We start from the raw sequence: 9076 nt of genomic DNA, 5'->3' as shown, positions 1-9076 counted from the left end.
AGAAGGGTCCCCTCTCTCTTCCTCAGGGATCCCTGCTGCTAAGTCATATGTTTGCACTATAGATGACCCTGCATTCCCAATAGTCCAGCATGCAAATACTTATCAAGCACTTAAATTCCAGCCACCGTCTTCAGGGCTAGAGATACGAAGTCCCAGTCCAGATTGAGGTCGCAGTGTAGTGCCGGAAGGAATAACAAACAAATCTGTGATTTTCAGGAGAGGTAATTGCTATGAAGAAATAGTAAGAAGATGGAGAGAGCCCGAAGACTTCACATGGAGATCAGGGAAGACATGAGAGGGAGCGAGATGTGTCAGTTCTGGGAAGAGCATTTCAGCAAGTGGGAACAGCAGGTACAGAAGCCCCGAGAAGGGAAGCTGGCAGCCAGTTCCCAGAGGATGCCATTCCCTGGCTGTGCTTAAATAACTTCTGACTCACGAGGTCTGGAGAGGCTGAGATTCTGCATTTTCTAACAGGGTCCTAGGGGGTGCCGAGGCTGCTGGGCACCCAGACCACACTTGGAAGAGAGGAATAAAAAAGCCAGTGATATTTGACAAGACACTCTTTAAGCCAGGCATGGTGGTGTACACCTGTAATCCCAGTACTTGGGAGGCTGAGATAAGAGGACGGCAAATTTGCAGCTAGCCCCAGTAACATAGCAACATCTAAGGAACCTAGTGAGACTCTGTTTCAAAACAAAAAAATTATATTAATAAAAGGGTTGGGGATGTAGCTAGGAAGTAGAATGCTTCTGGGTTCAAATCCCAATAAAGAAAATAGATTTCAATTTCACAAAAGTGTTTTTTTTTTTTTTTTTTTTTTTTTGGTGGTATTGGGGATGGAACCCAGGGGCCTTCTACCTACAAGCTATACCCTCAACCCATTTTATACTTTATTTGTAAATAGGATCTCACTAAGTTGCTGAGAGCCGCACTAAGGCTGGCTTTGAACCAGCATGATCCTCCTGTCTCAGCCTCCCAAGTACTGGGATTATAAGCATATGCCACCACACCTGGCTAAAAGTGTTTTTTTTTTTTTTTTTTTTCATGGAACAGTATGATATTGGCACCTAGTCAGTCAGAACTTACGAATCTGCCTCACTGTGTTAGGTTTGTCCAGTTCTAATCTATGCCTTTCAGGATCCACAAAAGTCCTTTCCTTACTGGTATTAGCTTTTTGTTGCTGTCCCAGCCACACCTAAGAAAGAACTTACAGGAGGATTTTTGGGCTCATGTGTCATAGGTTTTGGCCCATGGTTGGCTGGCTCCATCACTTGGGGCCTGAGGTGAGGCAGAGAATTTTGGTGGAAGGGCATGGGAGAGGAAAGCTCAGCTCTTAGCAACGGGGAGAGAGAGAGATTGGAGAGGTGGGGGGGGGGGAGAAAGAGAGAGAGAGATATTGAAGCCAGCGACAAGATAAGAGTCCTCAAGGGCACACCCCAGGGTCCTACTTCCTCTAACCATGCCCCACCATCTCCAGTTTCTACTACCTCCCAGTAGTCCACTGGGTTATTTATGGATCAATCCACTGATGAGATCAGAGTCCTTATAATTCACCCTCAAGCCCCACCTCCGAGCATGGCTTCTACACATGAGCCTTTGGGAACATTTGTATGCAATTATTAACGACCACTTGTGTGACCCCACACAAGTTACTTGTCTTCCCTCAGCCTTAAACAGAGGGTAGGAACTGCGTTTATCAAACTGGGCTGTCATGAATAATAAATAAGTAGGTAGCACACTGCCTGTCTTAGCAAGGCACTTGACTTGCATGTAGCACACATTCAGTGAGTGTTCTCTTCGGTACTTTCTTTTCAGTGGGAGCCCCTCCACATTACACACCTGTATGGCTTCTTCCCTTAGTGAGCTCCTCCTTTGGCAAAGACCAGCAGGAGTGCTCCGTTGGGGGCAACCTGCCCTCTAATCCTTTCTCTCTACTAAATAGGCTATTGCAACAATAATGGACCCCATCCTGTTGAAATCAGCAAAGTGAAAGGAAAAAAATATTTACAGAGTGCTTTCTGAATACATTATTCTCTTGTGCCCTTTAATAAATTGTTTTCATAAGAAAAACAGATTTTCTTACTCTTCCTAAAAATAGAACTTTAAAATGTTGGGTCAAAACTTGATTATTTTATATCATCTTCTCAAGACTCTGTAGTTGGTTAATATAACCTTAAACAGGCTCTCTTAACATGGCCAAGTGTTTTGGCAATTCTTAAACATGCCCAACGTTCAGAAATAAGCTTTACGAAGAAATCTAAGAGTCCTAATGTGGCTCTTAAGATTTTTTTCTCTTTTACCTTTTTGGTACTGTTGGCCCAAAAGTGGACATGATGGGAATTAGTGCTGGATAGAAGTTCTCTTTATCTGGAGGTCTCAGTTGTATCTCAATGTCTGGAACAATCAACAAGGACAAGAATCGCATGTGAGCTGGTAGTCTATCCATCAAGTAGAATCTTTTCCAGGTAGCTTTTGGATGTTATATTGATATAAGATAGAAGAAATAAATAGGTAGAAAGGAGACAGGAAGGAGTAGTAAAATGTAACTTTAATATAAGAACCTGGTGCTTAACCTTTTCTACCTTCACTCCCCAAACTAGTTCTCTTTCCCAGGACTGTCTCCAAAATTCCTGAGAAATCTGTAGATCCTAGAAATTAACCCAAAATCTACAATTGCCCTGTGCACTGTTAACAAGACAGATAAGGTATCCTGAGAAACCTATCATTTCTGGAACTCTCCAGCTTCTCTGTTGATCACATAATAGAGACCTGATCAGCCTGAGGACCCTAAGACTGGCCAGACATCAGAAATGGCTTTGGGACTGTTGGACTGAGGTTATCCTTGCAGCCCTCTCTATGCCCTGCCTTCAACGTGTGCCTGTTAAAAGAAGAGCCATGGACCCCAAACGCATCTCCCTCTTGGGTGGCCCGTGTTCTCCCTTGATTATGTATTATTTCCTACTTTCCTAAATCAATCTTTGTCTGTGTCTCTGACTGGCACGTACTGAAACTCTTTTACATCACCTAAGACAAGGACCCTGCTGGTGCTGAGTGGGGTATCCCTCTCTGGGAACTCCTTGGACCCCTCATGGAATCATACCTGCTCTTCCCCTGGGACAGTGTGACCCAGATTTCTCACCTGACCAGGCAACTGCTTTTCCACTTCACAACAGTCTAGAAGGATCAGAGCAGAGGTGTGTGGTGTGTAAGTGCCAAACAAGCGATATCCACCAAGAACAGAGAGGACAAAGGAGAAAAGACAGGCATCAGGACACTACTAAGTGTAGGGACAGCCCGCAGGGGCCTGTGTTCTAAAAGGTTGCATATGAAGAAGTTACGTGGCATTTGCTATACTGAGTTTAATATCAATTTCTATTTCCATCAAAACTGCCAAGTTTCTACTATGAGATAAGGTTTGTTTTCTGCTTGTTTGTTTCAAGAGTTCCTAACCCAAAGGTCATAGCCACTCCTCCCCCTTTGACAATCAAGGTGTTAATCTTATGCAAATACTAGACGAATACAGTGTCACATGCACACACCAGTTTGTACACACTAAACAGCTCCTTAATGAAAATTTGGGTCCTGCCACTCAATGAAAACTTTTAACCTACAAAGAAAGCATCACTGTGAAGAAGAGTGGCCTTTCTAAGCATGCAAGGTAAGATCATCTTTCAATGAGGGGAAGTAAGCCCAGGCATCTGCACTCTTAAGCACCTCTCGAGGTGACTAATACTCAGGCAGAGTTGAGAACCAGCAAGAAACAGCTGCGCAAATTAGTTGGGGAATAAATGTGATTAGGAAGCTTGGTGGTTTATATCTTCCTTTTCGTTTTCAGACTGCACGAGAGGAAAAAAAACAGAGCACACTGTTTCTGCATGCTACTCTCTTACCGCTATTTCCCACTGAAGCTGATGCTAACCTCTTTTAGTGGTCATCTGGTTTCTCTTTGAGTACTACATCTTATGAAGTCGCCTTTGGCTCAGAGCCCTGGACAATCAGTTTAGTCTTACCCTGAAATTCTGGGCAGAGGTCCATCTCTCACCAACCTTTGGATTCAACAGTCTCCTTCCATTTCAAATGAGAGGCAAGGAATGGAGGGGGTGGAGTAGGAAGAGGGACTTGGAGTCATAGTATGGGTAAGACTCTGCTTCCATCTACCACCTGGGTAGTCTGTAACTGAGTTGGACTCAGTTTTCTCATCTCCAGAATTTGTATCAGGGCAGGTCAAGAATTTATTGGAGCTGGGTGTGGTAGTGCACACCTGTAATCCTGGTACTTGGAAGGATGAGACAGGCATATCACAGGTTTGAGGTTGGTCTTGGCATCTTAGTGAGATCCTGTTACAAAATAAATAATAACATAGGGATGGGGGTTAAGCTCAGAGGTACAGTGCCCCTGGGTTCACTCCTCAGTATCTATATCTATCTATCTATCTATCTATCTATCATCATCATCATCATCTATCTAATCTATCACCTATCATCCATCCATCCATCCATCTCTATTTATCTATCATCTATCTCTCATCTCTCATCTATCTATCTTGGATGCATTGCCTAGACTTGAATATAACTTTATTCTTTCTTCCTCAGCCCCCTTTTCAACATTCTTTTTCATTGTCTTTCGCCATAAAATTCCACCTATGTTTTCTCTGAATTTTTAGTGTCCGCTAAGAGACACCTCAGAGGAGAGGGACACTTCTCCGGAGCCTCTGCTTTTAGCCACATGAAGCTTCAGGAGCCTCTGCGCCGGCTCCCTGCCAGTGCACGGGCTGCTTCCCGCGCCTGCGGCGAGGCTGGGCCTTCTGTTGCAGGACACCCTCTGAGCGTCCTCCTCCAGTCACCACCCACGGGTGCGCCGCCATATGCTGCTTCCCAGGTTTTACCATTTCCCCACAGGTGTATGGCTCCTTCCACACTGCAGGGTTTTTCTTTTCCTTTTTAAAAAATCTATAGATTTTTTTAAGAGTACTTTTAGGTTTATAGCAAAATGGAGCGCAAAGTAGAGCTTTCTCTTCTACTCCCAGATCCCACACAGGCGCAACACCTCCCATTACCAACATACCGAACTGCTGTGGTACCTTTATTACAGCTGATGAAATGTCTCTACCACCCAAACCTTAGGTTCTCTTTTAGTGCTGTATCGTCTGTGGGTTTTGATCTACGTATAAGGATACAGAGCCACCATCATAGCACCGTACACAGTCATTTGACTGCCTTAAAAAATGCCCTGTAAACTGGGTGTGGTGTCACATGCGTATAATCCCCACATTAGGGAGACCGAGACGGAAGGATTACAGATCTCAGACAGCCTCAGCTACTACTTAGTGAGGCCTTTTGCGACTCAGTGTGACCCTGTTTCAAAATAAAGCATAAAAAAGAGGGCTGGAGGTATAGCTCAGAGGTAGAATGCCCCTGGGTTCCATCCCCAGTTCCGCAAAACAACAACAACAACAACCAATCCAAACCAAATCAAACCCAAACAACAACAATAACAACAACAAACCCAAACTGCCCTGTAGCTGGCATCATGATGCACACCTGCAATCCTGGTACTTAGGAGGCTGAGACAGGAGAACTGTAGATTCAAGGACCACCTCAGCAACTTAGTAAGGCTCTCAGCAACTTAGTGAGACCCTGTTTCTAAATACAAAATAAAAGGTCTGGGGCTATAGCTCGGAGGGAGAATGCCCCTGGATTCAATTCCCAGTACTACACACACACACACACACACACACACACACACACACACACAGACGAGTGCTGTGTCCCGCCTGTTTCTCTCTTCCTGCCTCCAACTCCTGTCAACAACTGATCATTGTACTCTCCAGTTTTGCCTAAATGTTATGTAGTTGGAATCATAAAGTATGTAGCCTTTTCAGATTGCCTTCTTTCACTCAGTAATATACATTTAAGTTTCACTCCTATCTTTTCATGTCTTGATAGCTCATTTCTCTTTTGGTGTTGAATAATATTCCATTTTCTGGATGTACCACAGTTTATCCAGTCACATACCGAAGGATATCTTGGTTCCTTTCAAGTTTGGGCAATTTGAATAGAGCCGCTATAAATATCTGTATACAGTTTTTTTTTTTAAAATCAACAGAAGCTTTCAGCTATTTTGGATAGATAACCAAGGAGTGTGATTGCTGGATCTTATGATAAAAGCATGTTTAGTTTTTTAAAAAAACTGCCAGCAATCCCTTAAAGAATAGGAATTCCTATTGCTTCACATCTTCACCAGCATTCGTTGTTTGTTTTAGATTTTGACCATTCTAATAGGTGTGCAAGTGTTTTAAATTCTAACTTCCTAGTGACTTAATGATGTTGAATATCTTTTCATATTTATTTGCAATCTATGTATTCTTTGTGATGTGTCCCTTCAGCTCTTTTGCCTTTTTTTTTTTCTGTACTGGGGGTGAAACTTAGGGGCATTCTACCTCCGAGCTATACTCCCAGCCTTATTTTTCAGTCTTTTTATTTTTGAAACAGGGTGATTTATTTTACTGATGAGTTATAAGAGTTCTTTGGATTATTTTGAATAAGAATGCTTATTATGACTTGGATTTAAAATTTTCCCCAGACCTCAGGTATTAGACGAAGTAGATGTGTTTGGAGGTGGGACTAGGCTGCTGGGGAAGGGTCCCTGGGGCATGGCAGGATCAGTGTTTTCCCAGGCCAGCTGCTACAGCTTCCTGCTCCTCTCTCCCCTGCCACAATGAGCTGATACAATCTCTCACCCTCTTTCTCTGATCCCCATCATTATGCCCTGAGGACTTGCAGCCCCGGCTTCTGCTTGGAAGCTGGCCTAACACTGACTGAAATCTCCAGAACTGTGAGCAGATAAAATTCTTCTTTAAGTTTGCGTGTCAGGTGTTGGAGTCACAACAGTGACAGTGCTGGCCCAAACCATCCTTTCTCAGAGATCTCTTTGCAAATATACTCCCCAGTCTATGGCTTGTCTCATCCCTTTGACATTGTCATTTGCAGAGTGAAGGTTATAAACTTTAATGAAGACTAGCTCATCAGATAACCCTTTTGTGGATTGTGCCTTTCATGTTATATTTAAAAAGTCAATGCTAAACCAAGGTCATTAAGACCTTTTTCTGTATTATCTTCTAAGAATTTTATAGTTTGGCATTTTATACTTAGGTCTATGATCCATTTTGAGTTAGCTTTTTAGAAGGTGTAAGATCTGTATTTAGATTTTTTTTTTTTTTTTTTTTTTTTTTTTTTTGCATGTGGCCGTGAGGTTGTCGGCACCATTTGTTGAAATGTCGTCTTTCCTCCATTGTGTTGCTATGGCTCCTTCATCAGAGGCCAGTGGGCTGTATTCACATGGGTCTATTTCTAGGCTCTCTAAGCTGTTCCATGGATTCATTTACCCAATCCTTCCCTTTCTTGATCATGGTAGCTTTATAGGAAATATTAAGTCAGATACTTATAATATGTTCTGTAGATACTATATGTGTTCTTCACCTTCAATAGCATGTTGGCAATTTTAGATCTTGTGCCTCTTCATATAAACTTTAGAATCAGTTTGTTGATATCCATACTGCTGAATTTCTACAAGTATTTACGTTTGGGGAAAACATACAGCTTTCATTGCCATATCCCTTTGTAAATTTTATTTTTCAGCCCATCTGTGAGAAAGACTTCCCCGCTTCATTAAAATCTCAAGTTGATTTTTAGCTCCCTTTTCTGACTTGTGCATTGAGATGGAAACATCTGAGTCTCTTCCTCCCCTGATAATTGCTGGGAGCTTCCTCTGTTATTTTTCTGTCTCACTGTGACATGCCTGATATCCTCCACAGCATCCGGTTAATCTGTTGTGGCTGGATAGACATTCCCCCTCCCTCTTGGTTATCGGTTTCAAGCGTTCCTGATTAGATCACTGGATTTAAAGGCAGATAGACTGACTGTGACTTCTTACAAAGGAAGAAGCAGATTGTAACAGAATCAGCCTGACATTTAGAGCTCATACCTGGTGGCATTGGGAGCAGTCACCCGGAGCTCAATAGTGGATTAAAAACCCAAAGAGAACCTGGTGATTCACTCTCAAATTTAGCTAAGCATCTTTAAGCTGGGATATTTTAGTCCCTGCAATGCAAAGCTATGCCTTCTGGTTTCATGTCATGCACCGCACACAGGCCAGATGCCCTTTTAATTGACATGGGAAAGGAAAATGAGAAACGACATTAAGAGATCATCTTCCACATTCTTATACTTATAATATTGTATTTTCTACTTTCTGATGTTTAATGGCTAAATGAATAAGCCACCATGAAATGTTTTTAAGTTGAACAGAGGTCCATAAAAAGAGCTTCTTTGGCTGTGTGTAGGAGGTCACAGTTTGCTAAGCACTTTCTTGTCCTTCGCTCTTTGGTCACCAGGAGGCAGGTAGTCTGCTACCTTAGAAGGTGTCGGGGTAATGTTGACTATTAAGAAACTAGAGTACATTGGTTACTATGGAAAATGTTCTCCACTGTGGTTTAAAATTTTATTTTCAAAGAAACTCTTGAATGTGTTGCTCCACCAATGATCTTTCTTACCACATTCTGCTCTGAGATATTTCTAGATGTAACCTCACACTGAGACCCTCCAGGTAGAATGTTTGGACAAGAGGGTCCTCATAGGGTCCAAAGAAGTGTTGGAACTTCTGGAGAATTGCGAATGCCTTGTGTTGAACTCATATATTTCCATGTTCCAGATACATTCTGATGTGGTAAACTGTTAGGTTCCATCAGCGGAACCATCTGGAACAACTCTCCAGGTATACAACTAGAGAATGAACTGGGCTTACCCACAGCAACTATTTCCTAGTAGTGAAGAAGACAGATTTCTGGGGGTAGCATTGACACTGAAAGAGTGAGTGGAGACATTCACTAGGAGCATGACAAAGAATGGCTGTCATGACAAAAATGACCTAGAACAGAGGCTGATGCAGAGGTCACACCAAGAGGTTCGACTAGTCACAATCAGTCAAGTTAAAAAGAAAGATGTTTGCTAGGTTCTCACTGGTGGCCAGGGGGAGGGTTGGTTTATGAGGGTGGTAGGGGTAAGAGTTAGATTTTAGT

Source organism: Muscardinus avellanarius (assembly GCF_963383645.1).
Source record: "Muscardinus avellanarius genome assembly, chromosome: 17".
NCBI lineage: Eukaryota > Metazoa > Chordata > Mammalia > Rodentia > Gliridae > Muscardinus > Muscardinus avellanarius.
This window is presented reverse-complemented; position numbering follows the sequence as displayed.